The following is a 21553-nucleotide window of genomic DNA, read 5'->3' as shown; positions in this document are numbered from 1 at the left end:
CTCCTTGACTTTGTCACTATAAGGTATGTTTTCTAATCCTTTAATCATTCTCGTGACGTCTCTCCAATTTAATCAACATACTACTTGAATTGTGGACACAAGAACTGGACACAGTATTCCAGCAGCGATCACACCAGTGCCAAATGCAGAGGTAAAATAACCTCTCTACTCCTATTTGAGATTTCCCTGTTTAGGCATCCAAGGATCACCTTAGTCTTCTGGCCACAACATTGCACTGGGAGCTTATGTTTAGCTGATTATCCACTCCACCGCCCACCTCAGATCTTTTTTGGAGTCACTGCTTCACAGGATAGAGTCCCCCATTCTGTAAGTATGGCCGACATTCTTTGTTCACAGATGTATACATTTACATTTAGCCATATTAAATGTATATGGCTTGTTTGCAGCCAGTTTACCAAGCTAACTAGATCACTCTGAATCAGTGACCTGTCCTCTTTCTTATTTACCAGTCCCCTAATTTTTGTGTCATCTGCAGACTTTATCAGTGATGATTTCTAAGTCATTGCTAATGTTACATAGCACAGGACAAAGAAAAAATCCCTGCAGGACCCCACTAGAAACACACTTGCTCGATGATTCCTCATTTACAATTACATTTTGAGTTCTATCAATTAGCCAATTTTTAATCCATTTAATATGTGCTGTGTTAATTTTATATCATTCTAGTTTTTTTAATCAAAATATTATGTGGTACCAAATCAAATGCTTACCAAAGGCCAAGTATATTACATCAACAGTATTACCTTTATCAACCAAACTTGTAAACTCATAATAATCATTATTTTGATAGGATCTGTTTTCTATAAACACGTATTGATTGGCATTAATTATATTGTTTTCATTTAATTCTTTATTACTCAAGTCCTGTATCAGCTGCTCCGTTATCTTGATTGGGGTCTATGTCAGACTGACAGGCCTATAATTACCTGGGTCATTCTGTTTCCCCTTTTTAAACATTGGCACAACATTTGCTTCCTTCCAGTGTTCTACAACTTCCCTGATGTCCTAAGACTTATTGAAAATCATCATTAATGGTCCAGTGAGCTCCTCAGCCAGCTCTTTTTAAACTCTTAAAACTTATTCTTACTCCAGTTCCTCTCTTCCATCCTCATAGTTGATTCCCTCCTATCTGGCTTTTGCCACTTTCCAATACACTCATCAAGGTAACAACCTGCTCCTCCTAGGTCCTCCTCCCTTCCCTTTCCATGACTTTATGCTGTCTTAGTTCACCAACCTTGCCAACTGTTCCTTTGGTCATGTGGCTTTGGATTAATTTATTTTTTACCTCCTGTTGGGTGGGTATTCCTTATTGCTTGCTGGCAAGACACTTGATACAGCACTTAGTAATGGGCATTATATAAAACCTAAAGATAAATGGTAGAATTGGTTACCTTGTAAGGGATTTTCTGCTTAAAAGATAGAATTGATTTCCATCACATGAATTTTATGAGCCCTGCTTCTCACCCTATACACTGTGTGCAGTGTTGTGTTCTCTTATAATCAGAGTGCTGTCATTCACCTCTTAGTTCTTGTATTTTTCCATTCTATTCATATATAAATTAAACAAAAACAAACAAACAAAAAAGAAAACCAACTGAACAAACTGAAAAGCACCAGTATGCCTTGAAGGTAGTTTACGTGCTGTCATAAATATACACAGGGCAGCTGTACTGAATTGCCTTACCTGTAAGGGGTTAATCAGTTCAATTAACCTAGTTGGCACCTGACCAGAAGGACCAATGGGGAAAAAAGATACTTTCAAATCTGGGGGGGAGGGGGTTGTTTGTGTTCTCTTTGTTTGTTCCCTCTCTGAGCGGAGAGAGGGTCCAGGCAGGAAAAACATCTCCTGGAAACATACCTAAAATGAGCATCTAAGATTACAAAAATTGTAAGTAAGGCAAGGAAATGCGTTAGATTATCTTTTGTTTTAGCTTCTGAATTTTCCCTATGCTAAGAGGTAATTTCATTCCTGTTTTGTAACTGGAAAGCAGAGTCAGAGGGGAATCCTCTGGGTTTTAAATCTTTTTATTTAGCTTGTAAAGTTATCTTCCATCCTGATTTTGCAGGTGTGATTCTTTTACTTTTTTTTTTTTTAATATGATTCTTCTTTTAAGAACCTGATTGATTTTCAGTGTCCTAAAAACCAAGGGGTTTTGTTTGTGCTCACATTGTAACCAATTGGTTAGTATATTATTCTCAAGCCTCCCCAGGAAAGGGGATGAAGGGGCTTGGGGGAATATTTTGGGGAAACAGGGACTCCAAGTGGCCCTTTTTCCTGAATTTTTGTCTAAATCACTTGGTGATGGCAGCAATACCGTCCAACTACAAGGAAAGGATTTGTGCCTTGGGGAATTTTTAACCTAAGCTGGTAGAAATAAGCTTAGGGGGTCTTTCATGTGGGTCCCCACATCTGTACCCCAGAGTTCAGAGTGGAGAGGGAACACATGCATACAATAGAGGTTCAGAATTCTGATTTTTAATTAGGCAAAGAATACAGTCATTGATGTTTCTAAAAGATGTAGGTAACTTATATTTTCAATTAGAGCATGTATACCTGGGTAGATCAAGGATGAACTCTGTTAAATGTAAATCATGGAAAGATATTTTCACAAACCTCAATCAAAGTTGAATTGGTGCCAAATGAACAGCATTACATTTAGAGATTAGTACAATTCTTTATACTAAGAACCATACAGTATTCCTGTGGGGCGCCATTTAGTACAGTTAAAATAAATAATAATAAAAAAAAACCAAGTCTGAATGTGCACCATCTCCATTAAGGAAGTTGATCTTGTAGCCACTGCATATGAAAATATTTTCTTCTTGTGCACTCACCTGGATGCCACGTCTTACTTCTAAGAAGAATATTTTAAGAAGGAAAGGTGGTAACCTTAATACAATTAACCATTTTCAAAGACGCCTGAGTCAGAACCCCAGTCCCACTGAAGTTAGGCAGCCATGACTCTTAGGCTCTCTTGGAGATCCCAGTCTAAAGAACCAACCCTGCAAGCACTTACTAGTGCCCACTTACTGCTTCTCACTGGGGTAATCCAGTGCATTAAAGACTGCTTCACTTGTAGTAAGCACTGTTATTGGTTGTGATTGCTTGCAGAGTTGGGTCTTAATACCAGGCTGATAATTCCAGTTTTAAAACAAACAAACCAAACTCTTCTGCCTCCTCCACCCTAAACTATAACTATATAATTAATTTATGGAATGATTTTTTTCAATCTAGAACATCCACCAACTGAGCTTTCTGGAGGGCAAACATCATTCGCTAAATTAATTATATTTATATTTTAATCAAACAATTAATTTGCAGTCAGGACTAGCTGCCACTTATTTCATAAGTCCCATTCATTTCAGTGTCCCCTTCATGAATGTGACCACTGGGGGGCTAGGTGGCACTAATATTTCACCTACATAAACCTGAGTTTATAGTCCAGCTCTCAGGACGCATGTGGAGAAGTGCAAAACTTTTGTGATATATGCAACCATACAGAATGTGTCCAGTTTTGTTACCAAATCCAATTATAGCCCATTTTTGGACAGGTTCTTGGTAGATTCTCAACCCCCCAGAATTAATAACCTGGAACGTGGGCCCACATTGGAGTGACACTACTCACACGGTTTCAGATGGGATTCAACTGTGCTCTGACTTCTGTGTCCCCTTCCTGGGGTCCACACTGGTATGGGGAATAGTATAAGGAAACAAACATTTCTCTTCTCTTCTCATTTAGTTCATGTGGATCATATGTCCAGAGCTTGCTTCCTTATGTGTGTGCGTGCCCCCTGTCTGCTTTTAAGTACTATTCTGAGGATAACCAAGGAAAGCAGACATGGTGTTCCCTCTACAGAAGAAATATCCGATCCCAGCATTGGAGTGGAAAATAGACAGTCCTTTAGGATCACAAAGGCAAATGGAATGCAGTACTTTTCAGTTCTCTTCCTTTTGGTATGTGGTGACTTGTTTTCTTAAGGATGACTTAGAGAGAGGGCCATTAAAGAGGGTGCATGAAACTGACTTGATCAAATATGCTGGACGCTCTCAGAACGTCAGAAATGCAATAGTTATTTTCATCACAACCTTATTATCAGATACATGGGATTTGTCTCTGAAGGTTTATGATATACAGTCACATCAATCACCTTTTGTAGGAGATGTTTGCTTTAGAATAGATAACTGATTGTGCTGCATATCTGTTATTCAAGAAAGAAAAATAAAACTGCATTATGAGCTCAATAAATGCTTGCCAGGGCCAGACCAACTTCTTATAAACACTTTTTTTTAAGGATTTCATAGCTCAATCATGAGAGGTTGAACTGGATTGAAATTTGGGACAAATATGTTTGAAAACAACGCCATTTGGCTGTTAAGTAGTAAAAGATATTAAGTATTTAACAGTTTCAAATTTCGTTTTTGCCTTTGTAATTAGAAATATCCTCCTATAGCAAAAATGTGGTCATATAAGAGATCCGGAATTCCCGTACAAGAAATGAGACTATGCCCTTTAGCTCTGAGTCAAAGGTGAAAAGGAACTTACTATACAATGATTATCTGCAATAGTATTACTCCTCAGTTATAGAGCACCCTTAATCTTCAAAGGGCTTTAATCTATTAAAGAGAAACCATAATTATTTTAAATGAAACAAATTTTCTACCTGTTACTGGTATAACATCTTAGATTATTAATTTTAAAAAGAACGTTGTAAGAAAGTAATTTACTTTTCACAATTGATGCTGTTTGTTTACTTTTTGCATTTCACCCAGCGTGGATAATGACGACTGGATCTTGAGTTGCAAGCAAGGGATTCTTGTGCAACATGGCATGGGGGAGAGGGTTTCAGAGATTGCCGTAAGCCACCTTTGTGCTCCCCCAGTCCTAGGGCTATAGTGGTGCTCTGGGCTGCCTGAAGGAGGCTTTAATCTATACCAGCTGCCCATGGCCCCCAAGCATCATTCCCTTTCCCCCAGCTATGGCCCCAGCACTGGTGGTCAGAGGGATCTATGCCACTGGAGGATTCCCATTCACAAAGGGAGCTGGCTTTAGATCAGAGTTGCTCTTTCCATTGCTGGGGAGTATCTGGCCTTTAACTCTAGTTTTCATGCACTAGTACAGTGATCATCGAATTCTACGATGCAGGGGCGTGCACAGGAATACAAATTTGGCCACTTTTGGAGGGGCACTTTCTGTGCCCCCTGCAGCTGGAGGAATTGGTTCTCCCCACCTCAGCCCCAGGGGCAGTGGAGCTGGCTCTCCCCAGCAGCTGGAGGAGCTGGATCTCCCTCCGCGGCCCCAGGGCTGAAGGATCTCGCTCTCCCTGCCCAGTAGTTGTTCAGTGCCCCCACTGATTGGGGGGGGGCGTACCTCTGCTTGCCCCTCCTTGCGCATGCCCCTGCTAGTTTGTCCCATATCTTAATAGAAAGATTTATCTTGTGTGCACCTTCTATTCACAATCACCTAATATCCCTGGGCAAACCACAGATATTGCTTACAGGGAACAGATAACATTAGGAATGTATTTGTATTTTTAGCTTCTCTTCATACACTTTAGCAGCAGGAAAGAAGGGGGAAGAGCCACACCAGTTGCCCAGCCCAGCTGTTTGTGAACCCACAAGTGAACTGAGGACCACGAAAGGGCTGAGGGTCACTGTTTGAGAGCTGCTCCACTAGCACAATGCTGATTGGGTCTGAGGTTGCAAAGGGTACAGGAGGAATGTTTGCATATAAGTATGAAGCTTTAAAAATGCATTCCTGGAAATATGTATATTGAGGTTGGGGTTTGTAAGGTGAGAGTTTAGATGTTAACACCAAATCTAAACGTCCCTTTTAATTAATCCTCGTAACGATGCCATGAATTAGGTAAGTACCAGAAAACACTTCCAACAGCTGGGTTAAAACACCAAAAACTCCACAAATAAGCTTAGAATCACATGTAAATTTTATATATATATAGAGAGAGAGGCCTCTTTTCTGGCAATTCATTGAAGACCTTCAAACCAGTGATGGTCACCCCACAATTATTGGAGTGCAGCCTAGCCTTAGTCAACACACAGCTGGGAGGCACTGATTAGAAGCACAGGGAGCTGTAAGTTTTCAAGTGACTTCCTTTTTTATTATTATTATTGCACAGCAGCCACAGATAGTGAAGTTCAGAGGCCATCAGGATATTAGCTTGACTGGGACAAATCAAGGGAAGGAGCAGGGTAAGCAGAATTTGTCCCAGTGAGGCTGCACACAGTGTAAGCCATTGCAGTATTAGTTCCAGTCTCTCTTACTCTCGCTGGCAGCAGAAAAGAGAGAGCTAAAGCAAGCCAAGCACCAGTGTTCCTTCAAAATAAAAGCTTTTCTGAGGTGTAATGCCCACAGAGGTGAGATCCCAAAGCTCCTCCCTAACTCTCATAGTGCCAGTTTCTCCTTGCTGTTGGAGATTCAGTTGTGCAGCTACCATGCTTCCAGTATCTCTTCAAAGGAGATATTTGTTGGGCAGATTAGCCCCTTTCCTTTGAATGATAGATCATCTGCATTTAGTCATGCTGATTACTCTGGGGTTAGATGGCAAGTCTGCAAAATGACTGCATGCAACCTGCCTCTTTCCCTTTGCCCAACCTGAGTTCTTAGCTGGAAATTTGTTTTAAATATAATTGTATCATTTTGGATTTGGTCCTCTTTGAATTTCCCCCTTATGTTTGTCATCAATAAGATGTAGAAGTCTCAGAGAAATAATAATATTGCAGCAGTAGATGCAGCAAAAGTGCCATCTCTACCAGTCATCCCACAGCATGGTTACCAAATACTTGGAAAGGCCTACAAAACCAAAGCATCATGTGGCATATTAACCCTTTCTCTGCTGGCTTCTGGTGCAGTGAAAAGTGGCTACAGTCTTTGAAGTGGGGTGTTGCCAATTCAAGAGTGATGTGCCTGGTATATGGGGCAGGACTGGCAGTGCATTTTGCTACGAGGTACATGAAGTAACACTGAAGTAGTTAGTAATAATGCTCATCAACCTATAATTTAATAAAGGTGTTTTTTTTGTGTGGTTCAGTTAATTGATAGAAATTAGGCTTTGAAATGTTTTATGAAATAATTGATGTCACTAGTCTTATAGTCAAATAGAAGCTAGAAAATGAAACATATTAAAATATAGTAGCCTCATGAGTCATGGTCAGTGTGGAAGTGGGAGGGGACTTTCTCCTTTATCCCTTTTGGCTGCAGACTATTTCTTTCTTTACAACAACCATGAAAATCTAAATGAGATCTAAATAATGTGCTTAATTTCCATGGGTGCTTGACAAGATAATAGATGTTACGGCACATAGGATGGGAGTAGAACAGAACCTTTCACCTAGAACGCTTTTCAGATTCATGGGTTCTAGAATTCAAAGCCAGGAAGAATGTTTTAAAATATTGTTCTAGTTTGGCAAGAAACATTTTATAATAATTAAAGTTGACACGAGGTTTCCAGTCTAAAGCTTCAATACTGGGGGGTGCAAGAATCTTCCTGTGTTTATCCAAGTGCAGGCTCTAAAGAGCTTTTTTAAGCTGCCCAGACCTTTCCTGACAAACAAAACAATTGGCACTGAAACAGTTCTTGATTTTTGTATATTGTGTCACTCTCCGTATATGAAATATAATTTTCCGCAGTGGTGTCCCTATCATTCCTTCTTGTCCCCGCTTACCAAATACTTATACTAAACACTGTGCTTTTATCCTTCTATATCAATATACACCTCTACCCCGATATAACGCGACCCGATATGACACGAATTCGGATATAACGCGGTAAAGCAGTGCTCCGGGAGGGCGGGGCTGCGCACTCCGACGGATCAAACCAAGTTCGATATAACGCGGTTTCACCTATAACGCAGTAAGATTTTTTGGCTCCCAAGGACAGCGTTATATCGAGGTAGAGGTGTATATTGAGAATTCTAGGGAGTTCTCCCATTGTTGACCTAGCATCAGCGCAGCTCCACCATTGCTGCCAATGGTCACATGTGTTTTGTTTTTAATTATATTTTCTAAGTAGTGATAGGCCATATCTACTGACAACTTCAACCCATTTTCCATTAGCCATCTCACTTGTATCATCTTCTAATCACAGCTGACTGAGTTCAATATGAGCCAGTGATCTAGAAGTGAAAGCTACATATCCCATTTCCAAGTCAGAATCATCCAGAGACTCACACCCACATGGAAAACTTAGATCTCCTTTCCAACCTAAAAAGCTTAATTAGGCTCTTGTCTTTCTGCCCTCATCACCCGTCCAAAGAAACAACCAGCATGAAGAGTGGGATTGCATAGTATCGTAGTGTGTCTGTGGAGGCCTGAGACCAAATCATGCTTCAGACAAAGTCAAGAGTCTAATCTCCTGCTGGTGTCTGTTTGGCCAGCAGTCAGATTGCAAAACCACCACATAATTTTGAAGTCTCTGTTCAAAGGACAACCGGGATCGGAATCACACGGGTGTGGCAGGCTAGGAATTAGCTGCATTGTTAGAACTGTGTTGAGCAATTTGCATAGTACATGCCTAGGCTGTGCCTCACTCCAGCCCGTGCTCTGTAGTCTGTTTCCTAGGATCAGAAAATTCACCCACAAAATCAAAAGGAAAGCAAAGAAAGAAACAAGACAGAATGATTCCAAGTAAATATACCAGTTTAGTCGTATTTATCTGTCCTCCATCAAAAGCTGTCACAGCAGGTTAGTTTAATGCTGGTCTAGACAAGTTTTTTGCAAGTCTGCCTGTTACTAACTGCAAGAATAGCTGCCTGAGAACAATTAAGTAGAAAACACCAAACATTTATCTCATATGAATCCATTGTTCTATTTATATAGGGTGACCAGATGTCCCGATTTTATAGGGACAGTCCCGATTTTTGGGTCTTTTTCTTATATGGGCTTCTATTACCCCATACCCCCTGTGCCGATTTTTCACATTTGCTGTCTGGTCACCCTATATTTATAAACAACTGTGTAGTTATCTCAGCCTGGAAGAACCACTTAGTTTCATCCAACATGAAGATTAGGGTTAGTTGTTAGTTCCCAGGCATTATGCATGCTGAAGTTGCTGTGCATGCACCTACAAGAAACATTCCTTCCTCTCTGTTCAGATATGTAAATAATAACCATGCAGCTGGAGCCAGGAAATTGTTTTGCTCCTGATACTAATTAGAATCATTAACCAGGAACTCTGTATCGCATAAACACAAATGACAACAGTTTGTAAGCAGGTGAGCATAATTTGCATCCAGGTAAATAATACAACTATTCTTGCTGTCCTTTTGCTATTGAATTTTTAAAACCTCTCAGGGTTGCATTATAGTCTTTAGTTCAAGAGAGAAAGCAAGTATATGGTATCACTTTGTTGTCTGCTGTCATTATCTTTCTCTTCCTGTTCCTCTTCTCCCTTCCTTTCTACATTATTTATGGAGTAATTGCTATAGATTTAGAGCAATGGGACAGTTGATTAAAAGCCCAATCCTTCCTGCTTCTCTCCTATTACTTTGAAGACCTGACCCTACAAGGAGCTGAGACCCGCAAGTCCCAGTTCTGGGAATTGAGGGTGCTCAGTGTCTTGCAGGAGGTGTGTAGCCCTTGACATAATCAATGCCTAATTCAGTGCTCCCAAAAGCAGCAGCTCCTATCAGTCATGCAACTTTAGGGTTTCAGAGTCACCATGTCCATAACAATGGGTGTAGTGGCAGATGGTGGCAGACAAAAAGTTGCTGGGGAGGGGGGAGGGAATCTATTCCCAGACAAAGGCTGCATGTCACAACCACCTATGCTTTATTGAAGGGTAAACACACACACAGGAACTGACAAAAAGTCAAAGTTCAGACAGACTTTCCTTAACGCAGGCCCCTGATGTTTACAGACTGATTTGCAGCCTTTGAGTTTCCTGGTGTTTGTCGGCTTTTCTTGTGTAACAGTGATCATACCATTGTCTAAACATTGTCTTTGAGCAACAGCATAAAAAACATAGACTCATATAAGTAAGGCAAATCTTTAAAAATCTCTGCATGCATATTTCAGCATTCTTAAAGGCTGAAACACCCCCAAGTTAAGAGGGAAAAAATCAAGGCACTTGCACAACTCAAGTCTCACTTAAGATCCGTTTTGAGGACTTAAGTGGTGCATGGCCTTGTGTAATGCTCTGCACAGGGATGAATATCACCCAGTGTTTACACATTACAGTGTATGCATTTTGGTGTTGAGTTTATATTTATTTGATAAGTTGGAATAATTTTTCTCCCTTGGGTAAGAATTTATTTTGGTAAATGCACTCACATTAAAAACCAAAACCCCACCTTGCATTATTTAGTTGGACAGTAATAAATCTGAAAGGTAATTAGTAAGGAACTTTTTAGAAAACTGTCAGTAACCTTGGAGATCATCAAATGTCTGCTTGGGTGGGCTTAATCTCTCCTCAGCACCACCTCTCAGAACTAATAGGGTGATTTAGCCTCTCAATCAAACCTTTATTATGCTGTTTGGTAAATATCTCTTCTTCATTTGAGTATTGAGAAATCAAAAAGACATTTTCTGTGTGTCACAAACAAATACATATGCTAAAACTCTGGATGACATTTTAGTTGAAACTGCCTGCCCAAATTATAGCATTCCCATTTAAAAAATAAAGGGAATAAGCATAGAAATAATGCAAACAGCCTTTCGGGTCATCAGTAGCGCTTCCGTAATAAATGATGCTGGTTGGCAGTGGAAACTGTGCAGTGTTATTGGAAGAAGTTATGTCCACAGCTTATCGGTTTTATCCTTACCCTTTTCAAATGTGGTGCCAAATGCTAACAGGCTCTGAGCACCTGCATTCCCCATTTGTTTTGCAATGTCCTAGGGTGTCCTACAGGATTCTCAGGTAGCAGCAGTGTCTCCAACTGACTTTTTTCATCTACTGTTGGTGAAGAAAGTGCAACCTTTCTTCCCTGGTGCAGACTTTGCTATATTTATCCCACTTTGGTGACATATTATATGGTCTCCATTTATAAACAGTTTTTATAAAGGGCTAATAAATGGTTAATAGATGTTTTAATAAACAGGTATTCAATTGTCACAGAGTCCCACATGTCAACAGTTTGTTTATAACCATAGCTTATAACCCTCTATAACACCTGTTCCTGGTGTGTTTTAATCATCTCTAGCACATACTGCTCCTGTCTATAACATCCTTATAACAATTTGGGGTCATTTATTAACCCTCTATAGACCATTTATGAAGAACACCTTAATAGGAACCTCTGTTAGGCTGATTTCAAAGTTAAACTGGCTTCAGTTCACCAAATAAATAAATAAATAAATTCCAGTTGCAAACCGGTCAGTGATCTGGGAGGAAGATCCATTCATTCCCCCGGCTTCTGTATGCTTCAGGTCAATCAGTGGTTTTCAACCTGTGGTCTATGGACCCCTGGAGGGACACAGACTATGTCTAAGATTTCCAAAGGGGTCTGCACCTCCATTTGAAATTTGTTAGGGGTCCACAAACGAAAAAAGGTTGAAAACCACTGAAATAGATGATACCTTTGCAGCAGCAGACGAGATCCTAGAGAATTAGCATAGCAAATTACACCCCCTCGTAAATCTTTCAACATTCCCAAGATGACTTAGTATTTTGCTTTTATGTTGCACGAATGCCACCTGATCCAAGTACACATTAGTACCAAAGGCGAGCAACCAGCATTTCCAGTGTTTGCTATCACCTGGTCCCAGGCTCCTTTTAACCTATTACACAGGCTAGGAGACTTCCATTATTAAGAAATAAAAGAAACTTGCATAGCTTGTAATGCATCATGTGTCAGTGTTGAAAAGCCATTTTTATACTTTAATTATTATTATTATATCTAGGTGTAAGTACTCTGGGGTGGGGTTCCAGAAGTTAGCACTGCAGTTTTCCCAGAGGTATGACTGAAGGTAGGAATATGGTCAGGGAGATTTTGAAATAGCACCACCTCACTCCTTTGAAAATATCACTGGAATTATTTCAGTGGCAACATTGTGTTGCAACCATGAAAATAGTTAGGTCAGAGACATTAACATTCCTTTGGCTATGTTGTTTCGGCAGGGTGACTAGACAACTGAGCCCATTAAAGTAATCCAGGCCAGGTGATTTCCCCAGTTTTACTGAACATGTGGTATATTCCTATGAAACCATAAATAAAGTGCAACAAGGCAGTTTTAGTAACTATTTGATTACAGCATACACCATAAAAGTTCACATATACCAAGGTACTGAAGCACGTGCCTAACTTTAAGCATGTGAGTAATCCCACTGATTAATGCTTAAATACCGGGCTTTAATTGGTGTAAACTTATTTCATGGGTTTCCCATGAAACCCAAAATGGAAATATTTATCTCAACCAAATCATTGTCCATAGCCTTGAGATCTAGATAAAATGGGATCTGGATTCAAAATACCCTTTCCAAAACAAAAACCTCACCAAAAGAGGTTTGCAAAAACAAAGTCATCCACAGTTTTGCCATCTCTATTTTAAGCCCAGTGACACTTAATGGTAATAACCGCTGCCTACTGGGGACAGTAATTATGCTTAATTGTGATGATGCCTTCAGGTGATTTAGTGGTACTTAGATCTTCATGTCTCAGCCTCGTCCTGGTTCTGTATGCTTGTAGGACAACACTTTTCAGTTCTTCCTTACCTTGGATACCTGAAGAAAGCATATGTAAATGATGGAATGCTTTGCTATTGCTTCATGTGACTGTCAGTTTGCTCCTTCCATGTCGCATACTCATATACTGCGGTTCTGGGTCTCTCACAGCTGACTCTTAGGCAGCAGGTCGAGTCCATAGTACTTCCTCTACAATCTACTGTGATGTGACAGGATCTCTGCAGCTCCCCAGCAGCACTATAAAAATAGTCAGAAGTTTAATTGGGATAAAAGACCATCCAACAAGACATCATGATTTAGCAGATTCTCTGTACTTTGGGCTAAATTCTCTGCTGAATGGAGTTATGTTGGCAGAGAATTTGGCTCCTGTAGCAATGTATACATTAAAATAATTCTGGACTTGCAGTGCTTACCCCAGTAAACTAATGCACGTTTTTTAAAATACTGCCATTAAAAATATTTATCAACAGTTATTATATGGCAAAATCTCAGATACCACAGTGTGATAATCTTTGATAATAATAATACTTAGCTCTTATACAGCATTTTCATCAGTAGGTCACAAAATGCTGTACAAAGGAGGTCAGTATCATTTATTTCAGTTTACAGATGGGAAAACTGAGTCACTAAGTGGGTAGTGACTAGAGGCTGGCTATTTAATTGCAACAGGTGTACACTGAATTTATTCCCTACAATTTCAGGTATGTCTACATGATAGGGTAATGCACACTATGGGGATGTGGTTTGTAAAGTGCCCTAACATGTTGCACTTTAATTGATCCATGTAGATCCTGCTGGTCCACACTAAAAGTTCCTTAGTGCCGTTTAAAGTAGTACTTTGCACAACATTAAAGTGCACTAGGGACCAGTAGGGTTTATGTGGGCCACTGAATGTGCAGCACACATCAGTAAACTTTGGAAATCACACCCTGTAGTGTGCATTACCTCACCCAGCTTGGATAATGACGACTGGATCTTGGACCATGTAGACACGCTTGAAGATTGTAAGATCTTTGGGGAAAGGACTGTCACTTATTATGTGTTTGTACAGCACCTAGCACAATGGAGCTTAACGTGGCTGTGGCCTGTAGGCACTACACAATATAAATGTTAAATAATAACGACTACAGTTACTACCCCTCTGCCCTCCAACCCCCATCATTGCCCGCCCACCCGGGGCACATCCAAGTGTCCCCTCCAGCGGACGCCACTGCTGTACCAGTGGGTCCCCGGTATACGTCGTTTCAGTATCCATGGCCCTTTTCAAGAACACAACTCCGACGTATACCAGGGACCCGCTGTATTACTGATAGATCAAAAGTAGTTCTTGATCTAGCTGTATGGGATGAGGGTTGGAAGGTGGGCTGTGTAGTGATTAGAACAGAGGATGAGGAAATCAGTACTCCTAACTTTAAATCCCACATTTGCCAGTGGCTCCCCTTGTGACACTTAATCTCTTTCTGCGTCGGTTTATCACTCTGTAATATGGACTATACCATAATACCACGTATCTACCACACTAGTGTTCTGTAAAGCTCAATAAAGTGATTTTTAAATCACTATGAAATCCTGGAATGAAAACTGCAATGTGAATATGACAGATATGATTCATAATAATATTTGCATTGTCTCCAGGTCCTGGTCTGTACAAAGCCTACCAGACCTGGGCCTTACTTGTGTTGGCCTGCTGAAAAGAACTGCCTTGTTGGTTCACCTAAAATACAAAGCCATGGTGAGAACTAGTATGCATTGTCCTCTGCTCTGTTTGCACCAGCAGCTCCATCTGCTGCAGTTCCAATCGTTTTATCATATGGACATCTTCCCCCAAGCCTTTCGCAACTTGTTTTCCCACACCAGGAGGTCATCCCTTGTCTTCTATCCTCTGAGTGCAGCTAAGATGTTTCTGTGAATGAAGTGTTATTGTAGATGTGTTGGTCCCAGGATATTAGAGACAAGGTGGGTGAGGTTACGGTAATACCTTGTGTTGGACCAGCTTCTGTTGGTGAGAGAGACAAACTTCCAAGCTTACACAGAGCTGTTCTTCAGGTGAACTCCTGAGCATAAGGTCTGCTCCCTTTTATTAAACCCTGAGGTACTAGCCACTGCAAAGAGAGCTGAGAGGAATAGGGAGCCCTGGGCCTTCCTCCACCTGCATTGGCCCTGGAGGGACTTGGCAGTGAGATGATCCCCTTCATGCTGTGGAACTTCAGGAGGTGTCAGCCATGAGGCACAAAACCTCCTGGTACTTCAGCTGGGGAGGTGCCGCTCTGCAGTGGCTAAAATGAAGGCTGGTCAAAAAATTGCCTTTGAAATTGTTTTGACGGAAAACTGGGTTTTCAGCTAAACAAATTTTTTCCTGAAAAGTTTCTACTTTCCAGGGAAAAATTCATTTTTTTTTTTTTTTTTAAATCCTGAAGGTCTGAGAACTGGAGGAACAAAAATCAGTGTTCACCAATAATGAAAATAGTTTGATTCTGAAATGCTCTGTGGTGCCTCATGGGTACTTGAGGTTCAAGTGTCTCATGCTCCCATGTTCTCCTCTATGGGCTGGACTCCTCATTTCCCATGAGGCACTGGGGCCATGTGACTGCCAAAAGGGGAAACCATGGTACATCATGGGAGAAATAGTCCGATTAGGAATGCCAGCCTATAGAGGAGAACGGGAGCATAAGGCATCCAAACAACAACTTCCATAAGGCACCACAATGTTATTCCAGAATTATAATATTTCAATTTTCAGCTGAAATATTTCAGTTTTTGATTTTTTTGCTGAAAACTTGAAATTTTCCATGCATGTAGCTTTTTACTCTCCCTAAAAGCCAGAAGTGAGTCCCAAATTAAAGAGAGTAAAAAAAGCTACCTGTGTGTCATATAATTACATCTTCTGTGGATGGAACAGAAAATACAATAATGAGGGCTATTGTCAATCTATTTATGCATTCACAGTTCAGTGTCTTACACATAGCTAGGGGTCAAGGTGGGTTTTTAATTTTTTCTCCTAATCACTGGTCTAGGACAAAAGCTTGGAAAAATGTGCTGGTCCCGAAAGCATTTATACTCTTCCTTCACAAGCTGGCTAAGTCCTGGCAGCTGGCAAGATATCAAACCATAAAGTCAAAATATTATGCTTATTATCATTTCATGTTTTTCCACATTTCAGTTGTGACATGATTAAACAGCTGATGTCTTACCAGTTGCTGGAGTCAGAGGTTAATGCTGAAAAGGTAGGGTTTTGAAAGGAGTTCCAAATGTTATACAGTGTTGGTTTTATTTCAAGACATTTTTGAGAAAGCAGCTGTTAGAATCAAATCAGAATTGAAGTAAGGGAGGAATAAAAAGAGAAAGATGTTAATCAGAATCTAGTGATCACTGTAAGGGTCTGTTATCTAATGACCTGCCATGGTTTTGCAGCTATCATGCTGTATATAGCATCTGTTTCTAAAACAGGTGGTTCACAAGATATTGGACCTTAAAGTTGTCACTGGTGTTTTGGTTTGGCAGTGCATTTTTGGCATTGGTTCAGGATTGAATATAATATGCCCCAAATTTGGATCAATATACTGTCAATCAGTCCCCACTCTCCATCCTAGAACTTTAAATGGCTTAGTTGGAAATGGAAACGCATAATATCGATTTCTCTTTTACAACTACAGTGTTTCTATAGGGTGTGACAGTTCCTCTGAAGCCGTTGGTATTGGCCTCAATGAATGACAGAATACTAGATTAGATGGACCACTGGTTGGATCAAGTATGGCAATTCCTTTGTCTCTATCGTCATTTGTATCTCAAATCTTGAATTACAATGTATGGGAAAGGAAAACTTGGACAAAAGAGTTAACCAATGCATATAAAGAGTTTCTCACTTGAGCCAAAATTTCTAGGCCATATTTTCAGATAAAGAAGCCTGAGATCAGCAAACAAAAAGGTGTACTGTACCCTCAGTTACGGAGGCCGTATATGCAGTTATAACAACTGTGCATTCAATTGTGCATGGTCCCTTAGTAGTATCTATTTCTGGAAATTTGACCCTAACATTTACAAATTTAAAGGAAGGTTCCTGATACATTTTAAAATTAATTTGACTTCTTTGATATAGGCATGTGCTTCCTTTCTTCGATCCCATGCTTCCATTTTTGGGTTTGTGACAAATAGTTTTGGCATTGCCTGAGGGTGTCTAGGACAGGATGTCACAGGAGCAGCAGTAGGCAGACAGAGGTTGAGCTGCTAGGATGGTTCTTTGTCTGAACAAAGAGACAAGGTTCCATTTAATTTCCTCAAGAAATCAGTTAGATGGAACAAGAGCAGATACTCAGAATCTCACCACTGGGGTGAAGAGGCCACAGACTTGCCATTAATGGGGCAGAGCTCAGAAGAGAACAACGAGGAGTTGTCTCTGTCCCTGTTGCTCACCTAGACTGCCCTTGACAGCTCTGATCCTCAAGAGCAATGGAACTATCTACTGTAAGAGACATAAAACAGGAACATTCAACTGTTCAGAAAGGATGTTGATAAACTGGAGAGCGTTCAGAGAAGAGCCACGAGAATGATTAGAGGATTGTAAAACATGCCTTATAGTAGGAGACTCAGGGAGCTCAATCTATTTAGCTTAACAAAGAGAAGGTTAAGGTGTGACTTAATTACAGTATAAAAGTACCTATATGGGGAAAAATATTTGCTAAAGGGATCTTTAATCTAGGAAAAAAGATCCTGTGGCTGGAAGTTGAAGATAGACAAATTCAGATTGGAAATATGGTGTACATTTTTAACAGTGAGGGCAATTAACCATTGGAAAAATTTACCAAGAGTCGTGGTGCATTCTCCATCACTGGCAATTTTAAAATCAATATAGGATTTTTTTTCTAACAATATGTGCTCTTGTTTAAATGGGAATTATTTTGGGGAAGTTGTATGGCCTGTGTTCTACAGGAGGTGAGACAAGATGATCACAATGGTCCCTTCTGGCGTTAGAATCCATGAATATTATCCTAAGGGCTGAGTGTTATAAGAGAACGATGTTAGAATAACCATCTAAGATATTATTGAAAGTGAATACAGTACATAAATAATAATGAATGAGTAACACAAAAAGTGGTAACACTGTACAGTTTAAACTGGTCTTTCATAGAGCAAAGAATCTATCAGAAGGAGAAATTCCAGGGACAACCTCTGATAAGTCATTATCAGAATGAGGATATGGGATGGAGGCCAAAATCTTCTGTCATTGAAATACAAGCAAAGAAGCACACAACTAGTAAGGAAAAGCTGATAACGTCACCTCTGCTAAACATACCAAGTTATAAGGCCTGGAATTTCTGTTAAAATGAACCAAAATGGGAATATAGACAAAAACAAGCTTCTGATATATCAAAGGAAAAGCTGAGTCTTCTTATGCACACTCCAAAACAGGGAACGACTTGTGACAGGCAGAAAACAGCATCAGTTATGAGCAGGCTGTGCATGAACAACACAGCAAGGTATTGTTGGTAAAAGGGTGGACAGAGATATGAGTGCCTGAGAAACTCTCTAGGGCAGACATAAAAGAAGGATGTACTCTAGATAACATGCAAGCATTGTCTCCTCTCATTGGTCTTATGGAAAATGACATTATAAGCGGGTTCCTCTAATGCTTTGTCAGACGTTGTAGGCTAGATCCTTGGTTGGCCCTGCCTAAATCCCATTTGCACCACTCCAGCTGCACAAGGGATACTTAAAGGTAAAGCTGCCTTAAATAAGTTGCTGAGGTTTCCCTAGAACTAGCATAAAACCAGTCTAGCTGCAATAAGCTTTATAACAGCTGCTCCTCTGATTCAGGCATAGGAGCAGGGCTGGAGCAGAGAGAAGGGTTAGGCAGCACCTGGGGATTTTGTGGCTCCAGCTCAGCTAATATGTGCAGCACATATTTCCAGCTCTCTAGCCTGTTATAGTCTTACCACATTCTTAGATTTCTGTTTCCATTGGCAGAATCCTCTCTGCCCCTTGATACTGCTTTGATGAGCACTGTGATAGATATTACCAGTGCTGTGCCAGCAACTCTTGCCTCAATCCAAGTAAACACAGCGCCTGAAAATACCAAACTGATCTTGGATTAAACAGATAAAGGGGAGTGAGACTTCCAAAGGCATAGATGGCAATTAGCTATTGATGGCACATGGGAATTTGAGGTCAAACTTCAATTTGAAAATCCCCTCCACAATGAAGTAAAATTAGGTAAATATTTCATTAAAATAAAGTTAACTACTCCCCCATTACCATCGCCACACGTATACGAAAACTGGAGGTTACTACACCTAACACTGAAAGATGTAAAAAGATTTAGGAATCTCAAGCTCCATGACCTCAATGTTTTTAACCCACAGCAAAATTTTTTGTAGATTTACTTTTCTGATTCATGTACCTGAAAGGCTATTCAAAGTGTTCTTAGGTTTTTTCATAAGCCTTTTCCTCTCCTCCCTGTGTTTTCCTCCATCTCCCTAACTTCTGCCTAATACTCTTTTCTATATGCCTTTTGCTTTATTTGAAAAGTTTTCACTAGAAAAGTTTTGTTTTTAAATAAATAGCTTCAGTATGTCATTAGGTATGTTACAAAAATATCATACTTAACCAGAAGAGCTAAATTCTCAAAACTATCAAATTCAAAGGTTTGTTATGTATTTTTTTAGAAAAATACAATTTAAAATTAGCTCTCAAAGTTCTGCATTTACAAATGAGTACATCTGTTGTGTGCATACCTGGAGTATGCTTGCAAAATGAATATTTGAACACACCTGGCAACATAAGTGGCAACATAAGTGGCTGTGTGTGCATGAAAATTCATGATTTTCATGCTTAATTTAGGGGACTACTAAGGTGTAAGTGCAGTTTATGCTGGCCTGATTGAAATCAGGACCCAGGTCTTAAATTGTTGGGAGGGGAGTGTTGGGGGGCAGGGCGAAAGGGGTAGGGTTTTTGTTTTTTAAAAAGAAAAAATAAATGGAAATTGCTTAAATTGGCAATTTGACCCAATGTGCAATTTTTAAAAATCTTTCTTTCTTTCTTTCTTTCTTTCTTTCTTTCTTTCTTTCTTTCTTTTGCCACAGTAATTGCAACAAAATAAAAAGCTCATCAGTATTTTGGAAAGGTGACAGGTTAGGCATAGTGTAATTAATCTATTTCTTTGTAAACATGGTGCTTGCTTAACTCCTTGCATTCAACTGGCATGCAGTGGTTGCTGTCCATTTATTGATATGTGCAGGATGGGCTAAACTTGATAAACTACTTTACCATTTCTGAGATCCAATTTTTGGGCCATAGATTTGGTTTGTTAATTGAATTCGGCAAGTTTTCTTTACAGAACTGTAATTTTTTATGTGCGGAAATGCCCACCCTACCTAACTGTTCACAGGTGCTTCACAAAGAATAACTGATCTCTTTGTAGCAAGTGGAATTCACCATCCAGCATTTCACTTTTACTTCTAGGAGCACCAGCTCTGCAGCACAAACCCTAGAGATGTTATTTCGGGGGGAGGGGGAAAGTGTTGAATCACTGCACATGGACAAAGCATGACTATGTAAACAACTGTATATTGTAGCACCATTCACTCATTCCAGCTTCTGCACATGTGCAGAACATTTCTTCCAAAGGAATAACGCCATCTACCCTTCATCAGCTGCTATAGCAGCACTGATAAATCCAAGGGCATTTTCACTAAAAAAAAGAAGTCTTGAACCTGTCTCAATATATTTATATCCCAGGCCAGACTGCCAGCACTTTGCTAATCCTATAAAAAATACAATAACATTGAACAGCACAAAGGGTCAGTTGTTCCTTCTTCCACTGAGTGAACTGTGAATTAGCCACAAAGAACCAGCAAGAACTAAAGATCTCAATTCAGGTGTTGGAGATATTTGCTTGGTGTATTAGAATAAGATGCCATGTGTAATTGTGTCTATATAATTTTGTTTTAGATATTATGCCATCATTAATCTCCCTCTCATCAATGTGCAGAGAATTTACATGGGGTAACTCCCATTCATTTGAAGTAGATACAGGTATTGTGTAAGACATGGCTGCCCTGTTTATGTTAGAGTCCTTTTCATTATGTCTGCTGAGGAAGGAAGAGAATGGCAGGCTGTGAAATCACATCATCCTACTCTGTACTGGAAACCATTAATATAATATAAAACACTGCAGCATGCGGAATGGCCAGATTGGGCTTAATTTAAAGTAATGCAGCTTACGGGGAATGTTGTGGAGTGATAAGATGCTAAACCAGATACATGGTGTAGTGCAAATAAGTAGATTGCAATGAAGAGATGCAGTAAGAGTGACTGGCGACCAACGATTTGTGAAATAGAGACTCCACTGGTCTCATTTAATGAAGCTCATTCAGCTTCTTGGATAATTGGTTTCTTGTATACTTTTCACTTGATTGGACTAAACGTATGAGTACCCAGAATACCTATTACAACAAAGAAACCAGTGGTAATAGTCAGTACTTTTCATCTGAGGATCTCAAAGGGCTTTTCAACACTTAATGAAACCTCACCCTTAGTTAACACCCCTAGTGAGTATTGTTCTCCCAGTTTTATATATGGGGAAGCAGAAGCACAGTAGTGTTGTACCATTTGCCAAAGGTGAGACAGGTAGTCTGTAACAGAGCCAAAATAGAACCCAAGTATCAGGGGGTAGCCGTGTTAGTCTGTATCTACAAAATCAACAAGTCTTTAAGGTGCCACCAGACTCCTTGTTGTTTTTGTTAAAATAGAACCCAGTCACCTGCCTCTTACTCCTATAATTTTAACACAAAACCCAACCTTCCTCTCACATTATAGTGCAGAACAGCACATTATGCTTTCAAATGTAGAATAATAAACAGCAGGCACTCTGAAAAACAATAATGCTATTTTCATGCAAAGG

Source organism: Terrapene carolina, unplaced genomic scaffold (assembly GCF_002925995.2).
Source record: "Terrapene carolina triunguis isolate 2854851 unplaced genomic scaffold, T_m_triunguis-2.0 Scaffold69, whole genome shotgun sequence".
Classification (NCBI taxonomy): Eukaryota; Metazoa; Chordata; order Testudines; family Emydidae; genus Terrapene; species Terrapene triunguis.
This window is presented reverse-complemented; position numbering follows the sequence as displayed.